Raw genomic sequence first — 25,849 nt, forward strand, 5'->3', positions numbered from 1 at the left:
TGATGGTGAAATGAGACACAATGTCTCCTTTTATATGCAACGGTGAGACTAAGTTGGGGGCAAAACTGACTGTTTTTCTTGCTGGCCGACCTTGACAAATTGTCAAGAATACGAATAAATTCATATCTCCATAAATGCATATCGGAATCGGATGATTGTTAGATCAATCCTACACCTCTCGATGAGAGGAATCCAAGAAAAATATCAGCTGCCATAAATAAGATGACCCACATGGAGTTTGGCCTTAGTTGCCAATTTTAATATCTTTATTTGTGAATGATTTCGAATCATTTAATTGATTAGATTTTTATGAATTGATTTGTGTCTAGAATAAAAAGTGTGAAGTTAATTAGAATTTGCTTTTGAAACTTAGAACACTGATTTTACTTAAATTTATTCTCAAAATAGTTTTAATTGATTTTGATGAACAAATAATTCAGATGGAGTATTTGGTGAGGAAGTGTGATACGTCTTGCTGATTCTGTAACTCTGTGTCAACAAGTAAGATTTCAATTTAAGAATCTGGAAATTAGTATAAGATGAATCAACTTTTGGATCTACCTGTATATGCTTTGTAATTGATTTTTATAGGAAAACATTAAGAATCAATTTACACACACTGTGTTTCACCTCGAAGTTTACCTACCCGAAATGACAAAATAAATGTTAATTTATTTATCCCACTTTATGACTTGACACCAACGTCCTGGGTGCAAGAGGTGTCCTGGAGGCTGGGACATGTGTCATCTGATGTTGTTGCTAGGAGGCCCAAGGGTATCAACGCTTCATCTATTTGTGCCAATATACTTCTCTGAAGTGCCTAGGTACCTATCGAGAAGGTGACCAAGACTTGGGCTACCGAACCACCTGACAAGAACAACATGAATTCTATTGAAAGAAACCAATCATCAGGGACAAAATTCATTAGTGCATCTAAGTGACCCAACTTGAATGTTTGTTGTAGCACAAAATTGGTCAGCGAAAAATTTCAAATATCTTGACTGGTTCGCAATATTTGCTCAAAAATCTCTCAAAGAGATTGTAGAAAAGCAGGGAGGAGTATTTCCCCACACTCAAGAAAATCTCAAGAATATACCAGGGATTGGTGACTATACAACTGAGGTTATTGCTTCTATTGCCTTTAAGTAGGGCATGCTTGTGGTCAATGGAAACATGGTTTGAGTGCTTTGTAGGTCGAAAGTTGTATGTGCAATCGTAAATAGTTTACTTCTATCAAGCGACTTTGGGAGCTAGTAGGTTAACTTATTGATCCAAAGACCAACATATATATGTATTCTATCGTTGTTGAAAATCAGCTGTATCTGTGGTGGCAAGCTCATGGCAGGGTCAAAATGGATAAGAGAGAAATCTTCATGGAAATAGTAGTCAAATCTTGGAAACAAACCATGCCACCCGACATTATTTCCACTTTCATAGGGAAAAGTGACATTCCCAAGCCGTGCATCTACTCAACAACTCCAAAGGAAAAACATTAATTGACTACCTCTTGATTCAAAAGTTCATGGAAAATCAAATCCCTAGAATCATGGATCCAAAATTAGCATGTTTCTCGAACGACTTGAGGTATTCAAATTTATTTTGATGAAAAGTTTTTTTGTTTTTTGATTTTCATTTCCAGGTCAAAGAGGCCAGAGGCCAGATATATACTCTACTCAATGGTCCATTGTTTTTGGGCACCTATGGATTGTGTAATGACCCAAATGAAAAATTTGGAACAAACCCTTCAATATAAAATTTCTGTTCATAAACAAAAGATTGCCATGTAAAAACCCAAACATCGGAAATTCGATAGAAACAATAAACCCATAAATTGCACATAAAATCTCATTAAAAGATCACAATACGCAGAACCATGAGAAATGCAGCAACAAAATCTAGCTTTATTATATAGAAATAAATGCCAATACGATAGCTTGGAATGGCCCTCCAAGATATATTATAATGCTAATGCCGGCCTCCAAACTGAAACAGGAAATCGATCACTACACCTGTGGATTCTAAATGAATCCACCAAAGGGAGATGGGTCCTCACCCAATCTCTCTAAATCACCTGAGGGATTTCGTCCTGGGGCTACCAATGGAGTAGAGAACCGGGTTCTCAACCTCTCATACAAGAAACAATATCAGATCCAAGATGTCTCCAAATGACCTTATTTTCCTCTTTTATAGATCTCATGGATAGATTTCCAAGCCTCTAGAAGCATCTTATTTTATTATTTTATTATTATTTTTGAAGCTCCTCCATTAAATTTATCTTAAGTGATCCTTTTATTTTATTTTATTTTACTTAAGTCACTTTTGGCCCATTTACCCTAATTAATTATTTTTCCTTAATTAAATGACTAATTAAAGCCATTTTTAACTAAAGAAAATGGTAAATCGCCCACCATACTCTCTTCGGCCACTGGAAGTCACTTATCAGCATCCCATCCTGTAGATCTTCTCGTTTTGGTTCCAACGAGCTATTACACTGAGGTGTTCCATCAATAATCTCCTCGGAATGCCTCCTCGAGCATAATTAAGTTATGCCATTAACCCTATTTTACGGGAATTATCAGAAAGTCACAGAACCAAAAAAAAGATGTGCGAAACTGCTCATGATGATGAATATGCCAAGCTAATGTCATCAGACCCCACAAAATCTCCTCAAAACTCCATCGGGACCCCTGATGACATAAACCTGCTCCACTAACATTACCATCACTTGCCCTGGAAATCCACTGTGGCTGTACCATGGAGGAAAATACAAATGGGAACATTACAATCCTCCCACCCCAAGATTGCTTGCCCCCAAACAATCCAAATCTGTGGACCAATCTAGTGGCCCAACGCAACTAAGATCCAATGCCAGGATTCCATATGAACCATAGGTTGATGCTCTGCTCCTGTGTCAACCCCCCATGAACAGACCCCTCAATGCTTGGATCCCAGATCAATCTCCGACTGAACTTGTCATCAAAAAATCCTCCTGGATCCCAATGCCACCAAGGAGCATCAATGCTCCACGGCTCCTGCTTTGCTATAGCACCGACCATGAATGATGCTCCATCCACCGTGTACCAACTCATCACCTCCCTCCAGTCCAACCCATGACTCAGTCTAATGCTAATCTTGCTCTCCTGATGCCGAGAAGGAATGCTGAATAGCTGTCAACTTGCATCCCACTGCCAACCGGAGCATGTAGTCTCTAACATGTCTGGGGGTCTCCACTCTACTATGTCCCTGACTAATGATATCGCACTATCAATAGGATACCACCTCATGATCTCTCGCCAATCCAACCTGTCGGAAGGATCGAATGCATAGGCATTTGGATATGTGATAAGTCCCCTATGCTGCACCACGCCCCACACATGCAACATCGCCTGGTCAGTCAACAATATCCATCGAGAAAGTCCCGCCTCTCTCCCTGTAATGGGTTCAAGTGGCCAAACTGTGCTGCAATCCCTATCTATGTACTCCTGGATCATCATACTCAAGATCAAACATGATTTCATAAGTCTTAGTCATGGCCATAATTTCTAAAATCTCGACTTTCTTCCCAAAGGTAGAGCCTGCACTATTGTCCAAGTCCTAGAAAGTCTCTGCTATCAAACCGAAAATTCTCCTCGTAACATTATCATTGAATGGAGGTATGGGTGTGGTCAACCTCATAATGTTACTTAGACATGATGCAACCGGAAGTTTGACCCCTTCACAAGGTTCCTCCAAGAACTTGGGTTGTATTAAGGCTAGCATGGCTGGTTTCAAAGCCCACATCAACTTCTTCCCCTCTAACTGACTCACTTTGGAAAGGAGGGCATCTAGTTCATCAAGTTTGAAGAGAACTTTCCATGTGACCCTCATGTGCTTCAAATCTGTCCCAAGAGCAAAAATCTTCTGTCCTATTTCCTGCCCTTTCTGCACATCCTTTGGCTGTTCTCTTTGAAGAATGGCATAGACCCCCTTTGAGAAGGGTCTACTGTTTGCTGCTGCTGGCTTATTACAGGAGTCTATAAAGGTTTGATCCATGTTTTGGCTCAATGATGACAAGGATATCAAGCTGTTTTGAGTCTTGACTGAAAAACTTCTCCCAACTTACAACACAACTTCAACAATGTTTACAAGGCCAAATGATGATGGACAGCTTGGCAGCGCAAAAATCTAAGTCATATACGAATTTGACTTACAGTTTGCAAATCTCCCAACAGATCTTGTCCTCTCTCCAATCCTAACAACAACTTGACTCAATAAGACTCCCACAGTTTACAGGTTCAAGGGATGCAATGGTACCTCTGCAACTCAATCTCTACAACACTGCAGGGCCCCCTCATTTTCAAGAAATTTTCTGAGTTTTTAAATGAGTTTCAGTGATGCCTTCCATCAAATGGTTTGGTTGCACTCTGCTGTAGGTGTTTTTTTTTCATTAGACTTGATACCAAAGAACAACACAGTGTTGAAGAACAACCCAGATTTAATGATATCAGCAGTATCGACTATCATTTAACTTAGAGACCATGCGTTCATTGGCTCAATTTTCCCTCATTGACTATACTCATGAATAACATAACAGTCAGCAAATTCTCCTTGACATTCAATTTATAAAACCATATCTCTGATATGTGTATGCAAATATATCAAGAAGAACTCAAAGAATCCCATGGTTTCACAATGTTTCAAACAGATTGCATGGTTGTAAGGTAATGAGGAACCTGGAGCTTAAGATGCGATGGCTCAGCAGTGACAAAATATCACCAGCAATCCCCCCCACGAATGCTCTCAGCAGTTAGCAGTTATAATGCATCTCCACTCTAGTTCACAGTATGGTCACTCCCTTGATGCGTAGCAGCCTTAGCAGAAGTCTCTAGTGAATAAAACCCACGTGTGTAACCAGCTCCTTGTATTGGTAACTCGACCGACAGAGTCAATGTCGAGCTTCTATCCATACATAAGCTTCAGGTGAATACTTCCCTCGATCTGCAATGGAGAAAAGCTCTCGGCTTTCAATTGTCTCCATGAAACCTTTGCCACCTTCCAGATAATTAAACCTGCAATCCAGTAGTTAAACTTCGGCCTCTACAAATAACCCTTGGCACCGTGATCTGGTATCAAACTTGGATCTCTGGTCTTCGGAGGATGATTCAACTACTCCCATCTCACGCAGACAATCAGCGAGGTCACGTTGCGGCTTGAATAGTAGACCCGGCAGTCGGAATAAATTTTGCTCCTCTAAAATTTGCGACAGCCCACAAACCCTTCACGCATCATCCTTCAAGCCGGAAATTTATGGATCGGCTCTTTCCACATGAAGCTGCCCGGACCCACTCGTCTATCACCTCCCATGTGCACAATGAGCCCGATCTCACTCCACCGCTGTTGTGGCCTTTCTTTCTTCAAGATCGACCTACCTCATATGTAGATCTGCTACAGCCACGATCCTATCACTCCTTGCGAACTGTATCTTTGTGGACATGCAGTCGCTCTGATAATTGACTAGGAGACCACCAAAAGAAGGAAAATTGCGACTGCAACTGCATGTAACTTGTCGGCCCAATTGCGGTTTAGATTTCTGCCTACGATCCTAGTTTATGAGCAGCATATCGCTCCCTTAATATTCTCGACTTTTCTCAGTGGAAAGCTTCGATCCTCACTTAATGTTCTGGTCCACGCTGGCACCGGATTAATCTCTTATGTTCTGTGTACTTCGTCAATAGATTTGGAATGCAGCTCTTCTGGATGACTCCTTAATTGATCACCTGCTACAGGTGTTTTAATTCAATATTCGGATCTGCTTTCAACATGGGCAATTCGACTCCCTAGATGACAGTTGCCACTTCAAGGTGACAGAATAGTTTGGCTCTGTTGATTTTGACGTGATTTCCTTAATGTGGTTGCTCCACGGATTTTGTTTGCTAATGACAACATAAAAAATTGTCTTCTGTCCAACATTTTCAACCCTAGATAGGGTTTCAGCTCCACTGAAAATAAATTGGTTCTTGAATGAATATTTCTGCTTCACATATAAAATTTGGCTTTGACTTTTTAGATATAACCGCTGCCTCTCGAACTGATCTCCACTACTTGATTGGCCTCAAGATTTTAGCTTCAATATTGATTCTGAGACTAATGAATCTGGCTACCGATTTACTAGAGAAACCCTTGAACATCCTCAATCAAAAATTGAAAACCCACAGGCTAAGCCAAGTTCGAAGCTCTGATACCACTGTAATGTCCCAAATGAAAAAAATTGGAACAAAGTTACAAACCCTTCAATAAAAAATTTCTGTTCAGAAACAGAAGATTTCCATGTAAAAACCCAAACACAGGAAATTCGATAGAAACAATAAACCCATAAATTGCACATAAAATCTCATTAAAAGATCACAACATGTGGCACCATGAGAAATGCAGCAACAAAATCTAGTTTTATTATATAGAAATAGATGCCAATACAATAGCTGGGAATGGCCCTCCACAATATGCAATAATGCTAATGCCGGTCTCCAAACTGAAACAGGAAATCAATCACTACACTTGTGGATTCTGAATGAATCCACCAAGGGGAGATGGGTGCTCGCGCAATCTTTCTAAATCACCCGAGGGTTTTCGACTTGGGGCTACCAATGTAGTAGAGAACTGGGTTCTCAACCTCTCATACAAGAAGCAATATTAGATCCAAGATGTCTCCAAATGACCTTCTCCTCCTCTTTTATAGATCTTATGGATAAATCTCCAAGCCTCTAGAAGCATCTTATTTTATTATTATTCTAGAAGCTCTTCCATTGACTTTATCTTAAGTGACCCTTTTATTTTATTTTATTTTATTTTACTTAAGTCACTTTTGGCCCATTTACCCTAATTAATTATTTTTCCTTAATTAAATGACTAATTAAAGTCATTTTTAACTAAGGAAAATGGTAAATCGACGACCATACCCACTTCGGCCACTAGAAGTCACTTCTCAGCATCCCATCCTATAGATCTTCTCATTTCGGTTCCAACGAGCTATTACACCGAGGTGTTCCAACAATTTATTGCCCCGGAATGCCACCTTGAACATAATTAATTAAGATATGCCAATAATAATGTTTTACAGGAATTATCAGAAAGTCACGGAACCAAAAACAAGATGTGCGGAACTTCTCATGATGATGAATATGCCAAGCGAATGCCATCGGACCCCATAAAAACTCATCAAAACTCCATTGGGACCCCTGATGACATAAACCTGCTCCACTGACCTGACCATCACCTGCCTTGAAAATCCACTTTGGCTGTACCATGGAGGAAAATACAAATGGGGACATTACAGATTGTATCTCATGTGGTGGTCCTTGGCCTTCAATACAAAAGAAGAAACCCCAACTATGGTCCCAGTTTGGAGCAGAGCAGAGTTGAGGTGGTGTTGTAAGTGTAGAATCCTTTTGCCCAGCATCTGTCATCATCTCTATGCTTTAGAAATGGATTGAATATATCTTCAATTATATCTTCAATTACGATGGATGACTCTCGGTTCTGAAGAATGGCATCTTTTTTGCTTATGGTTTATAAGGTTTAGTGATTCAAAGTGACAGACTTATTTTGTCTTGTAGCACAGTGGTCTTTATCCTTTTCAAGCTGTGGATGTGGCTGAAAACTTACGAATGCTGATTATATAGTTTAGAACATGCATGCTCTTGATTATACTGGTAGATTTGCAAAATGAGATTCATCAGTTTATGTTTTGTAAGATCTGTTTTCTTTCTAATTTTCAACAACAGCGATGGTATAATGAAGAGAGAAATTGTTTGCTGTAAACACCCTGGTCAAAGAGCATCATTTGAGAAGCCTGACGTTTTCTATGGACATTACAATCAGTGGGAGTGGCTGTATTTTAGCCTTTCTACCATTCAGGAGCAGCTTGGGAGTTTGGAGTGAGCAAAGGAACGTGGATAGAATGGACAGTAGCTCTTCACATTAGTATCAAAGATCAACAAATCTATGGTTATTATTCATTGTGGTCCCCCTGCATGCTCGAGCTTTAACAGAGGGGGGGAGGTCCACACTTTGTTGGCTATTGAAAACCATTTTCCTGACATGGCAGCAGTTGGTTAAGTGCAGGGCAAAACCACCTTTGAATACGAGCTAAGGTAGATAAATACAAACACGATGGATGCACATTGAGCCATGGAGATCTCAGTAGAGAAAAACAGTGCAGAAGGGTGCACAGCTCTCTATTGCAGCTCCCGTGATTGCTGACACACTTGATTGCAGGTATCTCAACAACCTGAAGGAGCGCAAGGCCACTGAGAAGATTTTAAATGTGACCATTCTGTCAAATGTTTTGGGCTGGTGGCGAGACCATGGACAAGAGGGGCGATGTCCACAAACCGTATGCATCAAGATCTGTAGCTATGCACAGTGGATGAGGAGCTTCTTTGCTGGGTTCCAGACACTGAATTTTCAAAGAGTAGGGACACAAAAGTTTTTGGAATGGAGTTATCTTAGCACATTAAATCCTTCATTGGCTAGATAGTAGAAGACAAAGGTTTACAACCATTACATTCTTGAAGAGGTTGTAAAGGCAGGCTTTATGGAGCCAACACCTATTCAAACTAAAGGATGGCCTATGGCTTTGAAAGGGCAGGATTTAATTGGTATTGCTGAGACAGGCTCTAGAAAGACACTGGCATATCTTTTACCTGCTATTGTTCATGTTAATGCACAGCCTTACTTAGCTCCAGGTGATGGGCTTATTGTCTTGTTGTTAGCACCTACACGTGAGCTTGCTGTCCAGATCCAGCAAGAGGCAACTAAATTTGGAGCATCTTCAAAAATCAAGAGTACGTGTATATATGGAGGTGCTTGCAAAGGTCCACAAGTGCGAGATATCTCAAAAGGGGTTGAGATTGTCATTGCAACTCCAGGGCAGTTAATTGATATGTTGAAGTTACAACATACAAACTTGCAAAAAGTGACATATCTTGTATAAGATGAAGTTGATCGTATGTTAGACATGGGTTTTGAACCACAGATAAAGAAAACTGTTTCTCCAATTCATCCAGATCGGTGGACATTATACTGGAGTGGAACTTGGCCAAAGGAAGTCCAGCTTCTTGCCAGACAATCTCTGCATAATCCTTACAAGGTAATAATCGGCTCACTGGACCTCAAGGAAAACCATGCTATTGAGCAAATTGTGGAGATTGTTTCTGAACATGAGAAGTATACAAGGTTAATACATCTCTTAGAGGAGATCATAGATGGTAGCTGCTTGTTTATCTTTTTGGAAGCTAAAAAGGTTGTGACCAAGTAACTAGGAAACTTCGTATGGATGGATGGCCAGCTCTATCAATTCATGGAGATAAAATCCAAGCTGAGAGAGCCTGGGTCCTATCAGAATATAAGGCTGGAAAAAGTCGCATTATGACTGCTACGGATGTTGCTGCACAAGGCTTGGATGTTGAGGATATAAATGTGTTATCAACTATACTTTTCTTGGCTCCATGGAAGATAATGTGCATCGTATTGGCTGTACTGGCTGAGCTTGTGTCAAGGGCACAACATATACATATTTTACTGCTGCAAATGCAAGGTTTGCGAGGGATCTTATAAAAATCCTCGAAGAAGCAGGGCAATATATTAGCCCCGGTTTGGCTGAAATGGGTTGAAGCAGCACTGCAGCTAGTGGAAGGGTTTAGGGACCGTAGAAGAGGTTCTGGAAATTTGTCATGGGGAAGATAGAGCTGTGACCATCTTCTATGCAAATGATGGGTGATAGGTGGCTGTGTCCTCTTCAGCAGTTCATTTGAATAATTAAATATTCTGTACCATATTAATTTTGAAATTTTGGAAATGGAAAATTTCTTAATCTCTGAAAAAGATGGGAAGGACATTTCTATGCCTACCATATTCTAAGAGAAGTTGTACGCAGTCAGATGGTAAAAGTTTTGTAAATACTTCAACAGGTGGTGAAAGATAGACTCCTCCAAAATAGAAGAAAGGAACAATTGGTTAGAATAGGTGGCAAAGTTTTCCTTGTTTATTGTGCAGTTGAGACAACACATAGCTGTGGGTGTCAAGTTCATTTCTTTTCATAGAAATTTGTTTCATGATTCTAGGTAGGGGCCTAGCTTTGTAAAGAATAAAGAAGTCAGTTGTAGATGTTAGAAGGGTTGGCTTTTGGAGAGGACTTGTAATCTATATTTTTGAGCACTTTTCTTTTAGTAGATTTAATCAGAAGATTCTTGTTTTAGCTTGTGGCAGGCTGTCTTCTTTTGTGAGTGTGATCTTTTGTTATTTTCATGATCTGTTCATCTCAATGTTTAGATTATATGGATCATTAGAGAGGCCAAGCTGAGGATCAGCTTCCCTTATTTCTCTTGGTGATGTTGTGTTTGATACTGAGACTGGTTGTTTATGTTAACCCTCTGCCCTCATAGATTATTGCCTTGATTTCATATAATTTAGATATGTTATTTGTTGAGCCATTGAATGCCATCCCATGCGCTTTCTTTCTGTAACATATAGGTGATATACTCAGGTTGGGTGTAAGGTTGTCTATTATATTCCTGCAGTCCTCCTTCCATCACTTTTACTTCATTGGTATCTTTCAGGGTTGAGATTAGGCCTTTTTGGTTGAAATTGTGGGAGATTATTCTTTACCTTTTGATTAACAACTTTAACCTTTAGCAACCATCTTTAAAACAACCCCCACATCCTGATGCTTTGACACAATTTCCTAGCTAGAAACTATCTACAAAGGACAATAAATGTAATGGGCAATTTAATACTTCAAACAAGGATCCCCTCCCAAAATCAGGACCCTTATCTTGCAATGGTGTTTTCTCCTGCGGTAGGGGTGGGTAAAGGTCAACCCCTTTAAGTGTTTTCAGAGCCTAAGGGGAAGTGACATTTCCTTGGTCCACTCTTCAATTGATAGGTGTTAGTGAATAGTAATGATGATAATGAAGGGGATAAGAATTCATGGGCAAGTGCCATGGTCAAATGGACCAACTAATGGGGTATCCACATCCTGAGCATATAGATGTGAAGAGGGAGTATTCATGGATGCGTGGGTTACCAACTCGGCCTTTGTTTTTCCACCCCTCTTGTGTGCCTTTTACTTCTCCTTTATCTTTCTTTGTATTACTAGTTATAGCTCAAGGGTTAGAGCTTGTTTTGAATGATGTAGCAGTTGTATTACCCCTTAATGATGAGTCATTTTATTGCTCATCAGGGTTGGAGCATGCAAAGGTTCCTTCTTTCATTGTGATGGAGCAATGAATGCTTAGGGAACCAATTGATGGCCATATGAGTGAGGTAGAGTTGATGCTAGGCTTTTGCCCACGTCTTAATCTTTATGTCCCTAGCCATATTTTGCATTTTGATTTTTCTTTCTTTGGTTTTGTTGTGGCCATGATATGCTCTTTTCTTTTTCTTTTAGCTGCATCAACCTCCCAGGGCAAAGTTTCGGGCACTACCCATGTATGAGGGTGCATGGGTGCCAAATCCCAGAGAACCAATGGTCAGTTGAACCTGAAGGATGGATGTGAGGTAAGGGCATGTAATGTATGATGGAAGGTGGTAAGTATGGAATAGGGATAGATGGAACTACTTTATCTCAATTCGGGCTTCCCAAGTAGTGGCCCTCCTATACCCAAAGGGCCTTAAGGGACGTCCCATAGGACTAGGATCAAAGATTAACCCCCCAAGTAAGGTGCATTAGAGAAATTTTAAGGTCTAAAATGGACTTCCTAAGGAATATTATAAAATAATGATGGAAATAATAAAATAAGATTAGATTACATCATCAAATTTTAGAGAGAAAAAAGAAAAAAAATATTTTTTCAACTTATCTCCCTACGATTTTATTCAAATATTGTGCAAGAGCACCCATTGGATGCAAAATTTAATTCCTCATCCAAGGAGTACCCATGAACCTCTCATTGATTCCCACGACTCTACTGCCCGCCCCTGCTACATGAAAAATGAGAAATACATGAAAAAACGTGATTGCAACGTGGGTACTCTTTGGATGAGGAATTAAATTCTGCATCCAAGGAGTGCTCCCGCTCGAAATTTGAGTAAAACCGTAGAGAGATAAGTTGAAAATACGAGTTGAAAAAGTAGTTTTATTTTTTAATCTTTTTACTTTTTTACTCAAATGGTGAATCATCCCCCATGGTTGACATCAGTGTGGAAAAAGTCGTGAAAAAATCAGCAAAGTTCGATTGCTTCAGCTCGCTGATTTTATCGGCCCATTTTTTGGCGACTTTTTGGAAAATGAAAAAATCGGGATTTTATCGAAAAGGTCACAATTTTATCGGGAGTCTACTGAAAAAATCGTGAAGCCCTTCCAGGCCACGCATAAGTGAGGGAAAGAGCCAAAATTTTTACTCATTTTTCACTTTTCTTTCTGCCATTCATCCCTGTGGAGAGAGGAGGTGTCTGCCATTGCCTAGGAGGAGGGGATTTTCTAGTTTTGTGGTGTGGATTTGGAGATTTGTCCACTGCTCAACGTGAGAGACTCAGGGTGCCGATTTGTTGCTGCCAGGTATGTATTTTAATTTCTCTCTTCGGAGCAGTGTTGCACGAAGCGCCCCCCCCGCTCCGAAGCTCCGAAGCGCGCCCCCCCGTACGGAAGCACAGTACGAAGCGCCTTCCGAAGCGCGCTTCGTAAATTAGGAAGCGCGATTCGTAAAAAAATTTGCGATTCCTGGAATTTCCGAAGCACCGGCTCCGAAGCGCGCTTCGTACGGCGCTTCGGGCCGCTGAAGCGTGGCGCTTCGGAGCAGGAAGCGTGCGCTTCATGCACGCTTCCGTACGCTTCGGCGGAAAGGGGCGCGCCCAAGGGAGAAAAACAATTTTTTTTTTAATTTTTTTTAAAGTTAAGTTAACTCAACCTTAAGGGGGTGGGTTAGGGTGAGGTTAGGGTGAGGTTAAGGTAAGGAGTGAAAAGAATAAAGCCCCCATTCATTCCTCATTTTCTCACTTTGAGTTTATGAGAGTTGGAGAAGAGAAGAGAGGAGAGGAGAAGAGAAGAGAGGAAAGGAGAGGAGAAGAGAGGAGAGCTTGGAGGAGTGAAGAAGGAGGAGCTAGGAGAAGGAGGAGGAGCTTGGAGCAAGAGCTTGGAGGACTTCATCTACAAGAGCTAAAGAGGTAAGTTCAAACCCCAAACTCCCTTGTTTTTTTGAATTTTTTTTTGTATTTTTCTCCTCCCTCTCCTACTCTTTCCCATTGTTTCTACTTGCTCCTTTATTTATAGGTTGCCGTTGTCCACCACCTATATCCATATTCCAAGATGGTGTTCTTTTGGCTTCTATGTATCATTTCACTCTTGGTTTTAATGATGGCAAGGGTGAGGAATAGAAGGGAAGAAACAGAAGAGGACATTGGTGATGGTCCTAATAGTAGTGACCCAATGTATGATGAGGAGGAAGGGTTTGAAGAGGAAGGGGATGAACTTGAAGGGGACACTGAAACACAAGATGGGAAAGCTACATCAACACCCTTGTGGAACTATGTGACCAAACTTGATGGGGGAAAGGGTGGTGGATCTTACAAATTTGTGTGCCCTCATGGTTGTCATGGAGGAAAACCATATTGTGGTTCATATACCCGTCTGAGGAGGCATCTTTGTGGGGTGCTGGACAGTGATGAAAAAAAGGGTTCTGTGGGGGTACAAATTTGCCCAAACATTTCAACTGAAGAAAGAAGAAAATACATCCAAATAGAGATGGCTGCACAACAAAAAAACAAGAAACAAAAAACTCATTCTGAATCAAGTGCAACCTCTAAATTTGGTAGTTGCTCATCTCCTCATGGTACTTCTGCAAGCTCTGGAGGTAGAAGAACAATAGGGGATTTCCTTAATGTTGCTGGGAGGGATGATGTGGATGGAAAGATAGTCCGTTTTCTTTGTGCTTGCGGTGTACCATTCAATGTGCTTCACTCTCCCTATTGGCATGAAATGGTAAAGGCCATCAATGAAGCCCCAAAAGGATACAAGGCCCCCAACTATGAGAAAGCTAGAATAGTGTTATTAGAAAGAGAAAAAGCTAAGGTTCAAAGAGCTTTGACACGTTTTACAAATGAGTGGGTAGATTCTGGGGTATCCATTGTATCAGATGGGTGGACAAATATTAGAAACCAACATTTGATAAATGTTCTTGGTGTTTCTTCTAGTGGTGCAGTATTTATTGCATGTCATGACTCCTCCTCCATCACTGCATCTGCACAAAACATTGCAGATCTCCTATTGAAATCAATCAAAGATGTTGGTCCGAATAATGTGGTTCAAGTGATCACAGATAATGCAGCAAATTGTAAGGCAGCAGGAAAAATTATTGAGCGTACTCATCCACACATCTTTTGGTCTGGGTGCCTGGTTCACACATTGAACCTTTTGATGCATGATATTGTGAAACACAAAGATTGTGGGTGGATTGCTGAGGTTTACAGGAAAGGGAAGCAACTCATTAAATTCATCACAGGGAATACAAGGGTAAACTACTTCTATGGCACTTACTCCAAGTTGCAATTGCTTAAAATTGCAAAGACAAGATTTGCTAGTTATTACCTCACCTTTAGGCGGCTAGTGAAGGTGAGACAAGCTTTAACTAATCTGGTGTGTGCTGAAACATGGGATGAAATTAACACTGACACAGATGGTGCTAATGCAGTCAAGGACACTGTTCTTGACAGTTACTTTTGGTCACAGGTTAAATATGTTTTGCAATTCACCAAACCAATTTATTACATGATCAAGTTTGCAGATTCAGATCGACCAGTAATTGGGGAGGTGTATGAGCAAATGGATAGCATGTTGGGGCAGATTAAAGACATTGTTGAGCCTAGAGATACCACCTTGTACAATTATATTCGTGTAGAGGTGCAAAATCGATGGGAAATGCTAAATATTCCATTGCATGCATTAGCATATGTTTTGACACCTAAATACTATCATCCATCATGGCTTTCAACACCAGCACCTGGGGGGGGAAGCAGGAGAAAACCACACCAAGATAAAGAGGTTCATGAAAAATATATGGCTGCATTGAGTAAATTAATCCCTGATGAGGAGGACGCTGCATTGGTACGGAGACAGGTGAGTAACTATACGCTCAACACTGGTCCATTTGGGAGCATGCATGCAATTAAAGATCGAGAGACTTTTTCTGCTCTTGAGTGGTGGAACATGCATGGAGGGGGTACTCCACTTCTACAGAGTTTGGCATTGCGGGTGCTATCACAGGTGGTAAACACTTCTTCTGCAGAGAGGTGTTGGAGCTCTTATTCTTTCATCCACAGTGTTAAAAGGAACAGGTTGAGTTTAGACCCGGCAGAGAGCTTGGTTTATGTTCATTACAACTTGCGATTGTTATCCCATTACTGTGAAGATGCAAAGTCTAATAAAGACTTGCTGATTTGGGACAAGAATCCAGAGGAGCCCAATTTGGAGGATGGAGTGTTGCGACTAGAGCAATTAGAGGATGCTCTTATCCAGGTATGTCCATTGTGGTATGAATTTTCCAATTTTCCCTTATAAAGCATTTTTCTAATTCATGTTTTTAATTTTTTTGTTAACTAGTGTTTTTTTTTTTGCATGAATTTTTTGAGCGATTCTAGGATGATGATGACCGTGTTGATATGCCACCACCCCCACCCCCATCTGGTCCCTTGGTTCCTAGGTTCCATGGTTCAACACCAACAGCAGGGGGTTCTTCTTCATCAGTTTCAGTGCCACGACTTACACAGGCACCATCTTCTTCATTGCCACCACGTGGAGGCCCGCCACCACGTTCTATTCGTGGTGGAAGGAGGAGAGATTAGTAGATATATTCACAATGTTAGGATATTCCGACACATAGGATATAGTTAAGTTCAACTTGGTCTAGTATAGAGTTAGGTTAGAGTTAGGTAAAGTGTGTTTCTTTATCGTTGTACATTTTGTAACTTACAATCCGACGGTCACGATATGTAGTGATCCGACGGTTCACTCTCACCTCGATATTACCGACACTTGATCCGTGGCTTGACACCCGATTGGTCCATGAGTTCTATTTAAAGCGCATGGAGGGTCATTGTTCGGGTAATCCGTGCATGAGAGAAGCTTATGTAAATTTTCATTCTTTGATTAATAAATTGCCTGTAGTACCCACGTTGGGACAGGCCGTGGACTGTTTCCCTCCTTGCACTTTGAGGGTTTTAACCACGTCAAAAATACTGGTGTATTGATTTGAGATCTGGTTGTGAGCGGTGTCCTTTTGGTATTCTTTCTGAGGAACTTACCCTATAAATTCCTACATGGTATCAGAGCTATTTGAGGGCCGCGTCCGTTGGTGATCCAAATCTGAAGCCGGTAGAACTGCATGCGGCTGTCGTTTCCTAGATCTGCTGTTTCTGATTGCTTTCGGGCCGAGAGGACTGCTCTGTTGCGTTCGGAGCATCTGTTCCAGTGAGGAACCCCTTTCGTTTCACGCGAAAAGGTTTCCGGTAGCCCTAACTGCGTCATTTTTCAGATCGGGAGGTATAGAGTGTTTTTTTGCAGTTTACTGTTATTTTCTCTCTGCTTATTTCGGTTTCGGTTTATTTAGCCTTTTTTTAAACCAGATCTATACCTTTCATTTCTGCGTATGCTCTTTGCCCTGCGACTCTGTGCGATCTGGGCAAATCAGAAACAGAAAGGAAGGATTTTTCTCATGCGTATGCTCTTTTCCCTGCACCTTAGTGTGATCTCGGAAAATCAGAAACATTGAGAAAAATATTTAGTTTTTCGGCTAAAGCTAACTTTGAGATTTTTTTATAAAATTTCTAGTTTTTTTGGCTAAAGCTAACTTCGAGCCGCAAGGTTCGTTTTTTTTTGCATATTCGTGTTGGGTTTTGTGTTTTGTGTTTTGTAGGGAAAAAGAGGTTTCTCAAGGCAAGCACGCAAACCAAGGCCCCCCCCCCCCTCTCTCTCTCTCTCTCTCTCTCTGCCTCTCTCACCCCACCTGTAGGAATTTACAGGGTAAGTTCCTCAGAAAGAATACCAAAAGGACACCGCTCACAACCAGATCTCAAATCAATACACCAGTATTTTTGACGTGGTTAAAACCCTCAAAGTGCAAGGAGGGAAACAGTCCACGGCCTGTCCCAACGTGGGTACTACAGGCAATTTATTAATCAAAGAATGAAAATTTACATAAGCTTCTCTCATGCACGGATTACCCGAACAATGACCCTCCATGCGCTTTAAATAGAACTCATGGACCAATCGGGTGTCAAGCCACGGATCAAGTGTCGGTAATACCGAGGTGAGAGTGAACCGTTGGATCACTACATATCGTGACCGTCGGATTGTAAGTTACAAAATGTACAACGGTAAAGAAACACACTTTACCTAACTCTAACCTAACTCTATACTAGACCAAGTTGAACTTAACTATATACACAATCTACTACTTTTTGTCATAGATTACTCATTAGACTTGTAGACTTGTGAATTTGAATTTTGAACCTTTTTGGCTTGGCGGTGACCAAGTGACATATTTTGTAAACATTATTATTTGAATTTTGGACATGACAAATGTTGACAGTTGCTCACTTGCTAGATAAATCATAATATGCTCTATGTTTTATGTTTTATAATATGCTTAAATGTTTTATGTTTTATAATATGCTTAAAAATTTGATGTATGTTTGTAATAGCTAGAATATAGATGATTGTTGTACATACTAGTAACTACAATGGAATCATGGATGCCATATCTATCTTGATTTATGCAAAAATATGCATGTTTTCATGTCTTCTACAATTAATTTGGTATTTGGGATGTTTGTTTTGAGTATAAATGCAAAAAATATAAATATATATATATATATATATATATATATATATATATATATAGCAGACGCTTCCGCGGATGCTTCGCTTCTTAGATTTTTGGAAAATGACGCTTCCGCGCTTCCGCTTCCACTTCCGCGCTTCCGCTTCGCTCTCGCTTCGTGCAACATTGCTTCGGAGGATGACTCATGATGATGAATCATGATATACATTTATTATATTTTTTGTTGATATTTTGACTCTTGAGAGTTGAGACCGAGTTAGGACTCAGGATTCAGGACTCGATTCACTATTTTGATATGTGATGTAGCACTAGACTTCTTATACATATTATAGATTAGCTTTCTTTTCATATTTATGTGGAATTAAAAAAAATGAATATTTTTGTATTTTCTTAATTTTGCCGATTTTTTCAAAACCTCTGGACTTTAACGACTTTTTCAATTTCTGGACCCTTGCTGATTTATTCCAGAGCTCAACTTTTTCCACATTGGTTAACATCATTGTCTTGAATCCTATTGGTTCTTATAAATTTGATTTTGGTTGTACATTTTTGTTTTGAGGTCCATTTTAGACCTCAAAATTTCTCTAGTGAGGCAACAAGATCACGGTCAAAGTCTCTCAATTTTCCAGATTACCCCATATTCCATGCTAAATGCCCAAAACAAACAAGTATAAGCACCCAATTGCAAAATGACCAAAGTAACTTTTGAGTGGAAGCCCACTTTTGTCCATGTGCTTATGTCGGGTGCATGAGAAGCAAATGGCTGATGCAAGGGGTTGTTGGCTATCTGGCTGGCCCGCTGGCTATCAAGTGTAGGAGAGAAGTTTTCTCCTATGGGTGACCCATTTCGGTGGGTAACAGTTATGCCATGTCTAATCATTAGGATGCGTTTTTTCATTTATTATTAATAATTATTATTTATATTTAAATATGTTTGTTTATTACATTGCCCTTCCCATTGCCCTTTTCATTCTAGCTCATAATGTCTTCATATGATTCTTTGTTCTTGACGCTGTCATGGTTGACAATACGAGAGAATATGAGTTACAAAGAGTTGAACATAACTCTCAAATCGTAAAAATGTTAGACCACCTTGATTCAATTTCTGCAAAATTGTGTGGCAATGACTTCCATGATTTGGGGAATGGTAAGATTCCACAGTTGAGCTTCCCTTCAATGTATAAGTATTTTTACTTAGCTTTTCATATTGATTTCATCTTTGGTTAGTTTGTCAAATAGATGTCTTTTATAATTTGGATGATAATAAGGCATCCTTGTATTGTGCTCGTTATTTTTGGAAATCTTGTTTATTGATCTAAGTTGCAGGAAACATTAGACTCCCCATGTACCAGCTGCCTTTTGGTATGGAAACACTGAAGCGCAGCGTTTCAGGCACCAAATCCCACGTTTTAGTGCACATGTAGGGCAGTACAACAAGTTTGTGTGACATGTTTGGGCCAAATGCAAATTATTTTTAAAAAACAATCATATATGTGTGGGGCAACATAATAATAAACCTTAGGGCCTTACTAATGCTATGCAATTAATGGTAATGGTAAATTATTAAAGTAAAAGTTTACTTCAATTTTTAACATTACGATTAATTGAGTCAGGATGTTTGAGAGTGGTTCCAACCTCATTGGATTTCATATGGAGAAAGTAGAATTTTAGATCCCACTACAAATCTAGCAGACTGAACAATTTTTAGGATTCTAGGATTAAGGGGATTGCAACATTTCCATTGGATTCTATCATGTACAAGGGTATGGAACTAACATTTAATCAAGAACACCAAACCCTCTATGTACCTTATTGTTAGTGGCATTGATTGTCTAACTCCTCTATCACAACCCTAGTAAAAGTGTACCCATCAGTCAAACAAAATCTGGATTTGATATGTCAGGTATTTTGTATCTTATTTTAATGCTTAGAGGGTGATATTGATGATGGGGATCTCAATATAGATAATGATTTCGATGATATGTAGGTATTAGTTGTAGCATGTTTTTCTTGGGCCTTGGCACTTGCTCGTTTATTCATGAATCTATATCTAGATTCTAAATTATAATGTTAAAACTTAAAACTTAAATGCTTTCTTTCAAAGTTTTAGTACTACACACACATCACATGTCCCCATTTCCTAATTTTTTGGGGTTCACATTTCCGGCGCATTCATGTTTTAGATACACATTTCCATTCCCTGTACCATGCAACTTAGCTTTTGATACTTCTGATGATTTGTTGGTTCCTAAGATTTCCTTTGGATTTGTATTGGTTTCTCTTTCCACAGTTTAGGTTTTTACTGCTGATGACTTGTCTATCTCTACGAGATTAGTCATTGTTTCTTTATCCTTCAATGATTCTTTTTTGGTAAGTTGCTCTAGTGTTTCTTATTGCACTTTTTTTTTTTTTTCTTAAGCTTCTTAATTTTTGTATGTAGGTTTTGATTATGATTCTTTTTTTCATACTCTGGGTTTTTACAGCTGATGACTTTCTATTTCCATGAGATCAATCATTGTTTCTTTATCCATTTGTGATTCTTTGTTGGTAAGTTGCTTTAATGTTTTTGTTGCATTTTATTTTCTCAAGCTTCTTAATTTCTGTAAGTAGGTTTTGATTGTGATTCTTTACTCGTGAAAGTTCTTTATTTTCTAATTTGTTGAGTTTACTTTTAATATCTTGATTTCAGGTTTCTCAGTTTTTAACCTTTTGATTTGTTCAGGCAGTCTTCGATTAAGGTTCCCTTTATATAGGTTTTAATTGTATTTGACAATGTGATCTTTTCACAAGGAGTTTGATTAAAGTTCCTTAAGCAAGAATTATTTTCATCTTTTTTCTGATATGCTCTTCTTGAATTTCTTCTCATGATCTTCCTTCTCGTTTTCTAATTTTGTATTTCATTGGTTTATAATCTGTCTTCTTGATATGTGCAAGTAATTTTTGACTATGGTGTTTTAAGCGAGAAATTGATTTGTCCTTTTCTAATAATTCCTTGTAAAATGTTTTGTTAAAATCTTTATATGTTGTTGTGATACTTTATTGTTTTCTTGAATTTTTGCTAGTTTGTCCTCTGGATTTTTTAAAGCTACCTCGTTCTTCAAACTGTGGTTTTTGAGTACATTGGATTGTGGTGTCTTATAGGGGTGGTGTTTGGTGCTCGACTTGCAAGTCAAATTTATTTTCTTGTATTCTTGATCTACATGTTCTTTCTTGTCATTTTTCACTTTTTGTGTGAAGTGATTGTCCTTATCCCAAGGGAATTTAGTTCTCTCAAGTTTCACTGTAATTTGATCTAGTTGTTCACGTATCTTCATAGCTATTTCCGTCGGTGGTTCCATGATTACTATAACTTTTGAAATAATAGTTTTAATTTCTTGATCCTTTTGAGTTGAACATTATTAATGTGCTTGATTAACCTTTTTATTAATTTATACTTTGTATAGGTGCCTTGTAAAACATCATTAAATAATAATTTCTCGTTTACTTGCAACTTGATAATCTATTCCCAATTTGAATGACCCTTAATAACCTTTGAATGGAACCAGGGATTACTCTTATAATCCTTTTTCTTAAAATTCCCTTTTTTTATATCTTGATTTTTTTAGAGCGTTTCCTTCATACGCTTAATACTTAGTTTATAACCTCTTTTAAAAGAATTTGAACATTTAAAAATTACTTCAGCTACATATAATAATGAATCGAAAAGGTACACCAATTTTGATTGGTTCTAGATATAATTCCTCTATTAATAATAATTTTAATAAGCTTTTAATAATTTAATGAACAATGGTGAATAATAAGTGTTGTGACTTTTTGTTTGGTGATGGTTTCCTTGGTTTCATGTGATAGTCTTCTAGATCTATGTAAATGATTTTCCATTGTAACTTGATGTCATCCACAATGACTTTAACTATGTGATGCACCAATCTAGAGGCAGCTCTACTTTACCTTGGCCAAAATTATCCACACGATAGTTCACATGATCATTAATTGCTAGATGACATGTTTAGGAAGCACCATGATATTATAATATTCTGTGTATCTCTTCTCCATGGACCTATTTCTTGGCTATTTTAGTGGTTCTATATGTGATATGTCAGTCTTACTATTGAATCAATGACTCTTGTTTCCATTTATTTGCAAATTTCTTTTGTGGTAGTAATGGTTTTGTTTTTCAGTGGAAACTTTCTTACAAAGTTGATTTTCTTTGTTATTTTTTCCTCTCTCTCTCTCTCTCTCTCTCTCTCTCTCTCTATATATATATATATATATAGTAGTTATTGAGTTTGTAACCATGGCCGGTCTTCATAATGTACATTTGGTCATTTGATGTAATTGTATTTATCATTGTAAAACATATTTATAAATGCTCGAGTCAATTTTTTTTTTTTTGAGTCAAAGTCCCATTGCGACTTTTAAAAGATGTAAATTTTAATTTTTGAAATGAAAATTTTGCCTCAAAAGTGACAAGTTGGCTTCCCTCCAAGTCAATTCGGCCTTGGCCAAGAGACATGTCAATTCACCCTATACAAACTACTATGTAAAGGCAACTTGAGCTCCCCCATTTGGCAATTCACATTCTTCACACAAGGCAGTATATGGCCAAGTGAGTGAAGGAGAAGGAGGACGAAAAGAAGGCCGAGTTTTCTCTCTCCTTTCTCTCTCTCAAGAAACTCGCACGTGTGAAGTAATCTCTCTCTCTCTCTCTCTCTCTCTCTCTGGTTCACAATTTTCTAGGGCAACTGTTGCAGGGGGCTGAAAATTCTGGGTTATTGGGGCAACTATTGCAGAGTTGAAATTACGGGGTAACTGGCTGTTGCAGGAGGGCTGAAATTCTGAAAGTGCAAGATCAATAGCGAAGTGTAGGATCAGATTGAGGGCTTGACTTGGAGGAGATGACTAGGTTTAACCATAGGTCTAGGTGTGTCTCTCATTGAACAAGAATAATTTCTCTATTGAAAAAGTTGTTGGGTTTTTCTTCGTTGTGGGTTTTCCTAGGGTAAATCTTGTGTGTTGTGACTCCGCTGTTCTACTGTTCTTTATGGTTGAATTTTTGAATTATAATTGCTGAATGATATATTGGAATAAGTTAAAAAAAGATCTACATCAAAAGTAATTATTTGAATTTCAAAAATATTGTGCAAACCCTAATTGCATTAAGAAAATCAACAATAGTTTGATTCGACCTTATTCCTTGCCTATTGTTGTGGGATGCACAATACATGCAATGATCTTTGTGTTGCCTCATGCTTTGAAATTTTGATGTTTAATGATTATTCCTTGAATTATGTCGTTTTCCTCTTGATAATAATATTTGGTAATGGATTTTTTTGTGAATAAAATAGCCAAAAGCTAGTGGTGGTAAACTGCCAAAGCTAGAGAAACCCTATGCGCATTTAGTGTGGCTAAAAGGCCAATGGTTTTGTTTTTAAGGGAAACGAAATTTGACCAAAGGTCTAGTGGCCAAAGGTTGGGATCAAAGTTTGCGATACCAAATGAAACAAACCAATTTGATTCATATCACAAGTATCCAAAATAAATGGAATGACATCAAATAACTGATTTGGATTAAAATATGAGAATGATGCTAGTGTCTTTTTTTAATAAATAAACTAATATTTATTTATTTATTGTTTATTTGTTGAGGGAAGAAATCAACCTCCCTCTCAGCGCGAGGGCTAGAGTGAGGTTGCTGGTACAATGCCAACCCACAGGTATACGCACTTAAGAATTCACAAGGCTCAAAGCCAATACAACAATATTTAGGGGCATGAAACCATTACAACAATATTTATCAATGCGTTATAACTCATCATGTCACTAGCGGGGATTTGAATCTAGGTGGAGAAGATAACAACCATTTCACCCAACCACCCAAGATAACCCCAGTTGATAGAATGATGAGAGATTAATAATGAGGGACCCTGCATATATAACTAAGCAGGTTCCTTTTCACTAAAAGTCATGTCCTTTAGTTAAGATATCCTTTCATTATGATGTATTTTTTCATTTTATATATATATATATTTTCATTACATGGGGCAACTTTTAATTCATCATATATAAAATTAAGTCTGAAAGTTACTTAAAAATGAGTAAAAAAATTTCCAATAAAGAGGATATCATTTATAGTAAGTCAAATTCCCCATCAGGGATGGGTGTATGATCTAACACTGAGGAATCCTCTATCCATGATTTAAACCCATCCATCAAAGAAATTTCTTTCCAATTTCCTTTGTTTGCAGATAGAGAATAGAGTTCTTTCAATTCTTGCCCAGTGAATTGGCAATATTAGGATATGATGAGTGGACTTTTCATCAATTTTACACAAGAAATGAAAGTCTAAACCTTGCCAAGATTCAGAGAACATCCTAGGTGATGATCTTAATAGACAAGCAAAATTAAAATTCTTGATTTTAAAGTTGCCTTGTGTTGATTTTCTTAGTGCAATTAGGGTTAGCACAATATTTCTGAAATTCAAATAATTAATTTTGATGTAGATCTTCTTTTAGCTTATTCCAACATATCATTCAACAATTGTACTTGAGAAATTGAACCATAAAGAACATTAGAACAATAGAGATCACAATGCACAAAAGAAGACAAGATTTAACCTAAGAAAACCCAGCAAGGGGAAAAATACAACAACCTTTTTCAATAGATAAATTCTTCTTGTTCAATGAGAAACACACGTAGACCTATGGTCAAATATAGTCTTCTCCTCCAAGTCAAGTCACCGAATCTGATCCAACAATTCGTTCTGCCTGCTTGACGCAGAATTTTGGCCCTCTTGCAATTGCTAGTGGCCCCAGAAATTTTGGCTCTACAATAGTTGCCCCTGTTACCAAGAAATTTCAACCCCTTGCAACAATTGCCCCAAAAAAATGTGAACCACAAAGAGAATAGCCAATGCACACGTGTGAGTTGCAAGAGAGTGAAGAGAGACAGAATTCATCCTTCTTATCCTTCTCTTGCTTGCCCAAAAACTGTCTTGTGTGTGAGAGATCAAATGCCCAAGTGGAGGAGGAGGTGCTGCCTTTATATAGTGTTTTGTCTGGGTTGAAAGGGTGTCTTTTGGAGCCAAGACCGACTTGACTTGGAGGGAGGTCGACTTGTCACTTTTGGAGCCAAAAATTACATTTTAAAAATTCAAATTTTCATCTTTAAAAAGTTGCAATGGGACTTTGACTCAAAATAATTTTTCCTTTGACTCTAGCATTTATAAATATGCTTTACAATGATAAATACAAGTACATCAAGTGACCAAATATACATTATGAAGACCGACCATAGTTACAAGTTCAACACTCCCTCTGAAATAGGGAGGTATTCATAATCACTATTGTAGGTGTTCTCAAATTGAACAAATTTCTCTAAAGAAAATGGTTATCCATTATCACCAACATCATCATCTATCATCAACAGTTGCTAGTGGCCATATCCGAGGTGGTACCAAACCCATGTCAATGTCATCATTATTATCAAGACTCACTCCTCTAGAGTGATCAGTCCTCAAATCCCATGGCCTCTTCCTAGGCCAAAACGCTAAATCTCAACTAAAAAGCACTCATTCACCCTTGTGAGCACTTTGGGACAAGGCCTCACTCATTCCCTTCCTAGTTGGTGATCGGGTCCAGATGCTGAAAGAACCTCACTCCACCCTATCCGGTGTGTGATCAGGGTCCAAGGCCTCACTCCACCCTTCCTGGTGTGTGATCAGGGTCTAGATGCTGAAGGACCTCAGTCCACCATGCTTGGTGTGTGATCAGGGTCAAGGAGCTCACTCCACCATTCCTGGTGTGTGATCAGGGTCCTCATCTAAGAGACACTCACTCAAGCCTACCTATTGAGCACTCTGGGTCTCTTGGACCCATTCTTCCTTTCGGGAGAATGTCCATCCATGTTGCAGACATATCAACACTCCCTCTCAACGAGAGGGGTAATCTCTACGAGCCCCAGTTTGTCTTTGAGTTTGAAGTACATGAACTTGTATCTTGGTAGCGGTTTCATCAGAACATCTACTGTTTGCTCATCGGTGT

At 38.8% G+C, this 25,849-nt stretch overlaps 1 protein-coding gene and 1 pseudogene across 6 annotated transcripts in view; both read left to right on the plus strand.

The window, feature by feature from the left end:
- Positions 1 to 25,849, plus strand: part of LOC149158481 (Zinc finger (CCCH-type/C3HC4-type RING finger) family protein) — a 178,224-nt gene that overhangs the window by 133,485 nt on the left and 18,890 nt on the right. The window contains exon 5 of one of the 6 annotated variants that reach the window (XM_089436245.1): positions 7,761 to 8,961. The exons of 4 other annotated variants lie outside the window; for them this stretch is intronic. The gene's annotated coding sequence lies outside the window, so the exon portion shown is untranslated. Of the gene's footprint in view, positions 1 to 7,760; positions 8,962 to 25,849 lie in introns of those variants that run through there. One more of the 6 variants, XM_089436247.1, reaches the window with a different exon arrangement.
- Positions 7,771 to 10,234, plus strand: LOC149158482 (DEAD-box ATP-dependent RNA helicase 20 pseudogene; annotated as a pseudogene).

This window comes from Pinus tabuliformis, chromosome 5_2, assembly GCF_031772625.1.
Source record: "Pinus tabuliformis cultivar Carrire ecotype Pingquan chromosome 5_2, CPIR1, whole genome shotgun sequence".
Taxonomy (NCBI): Eukaryota; Viridiplantae; Streptophyta; class Pinopsida; order Pinales; family Pinaceae; genus Pinus; species Pinus tabuliformis.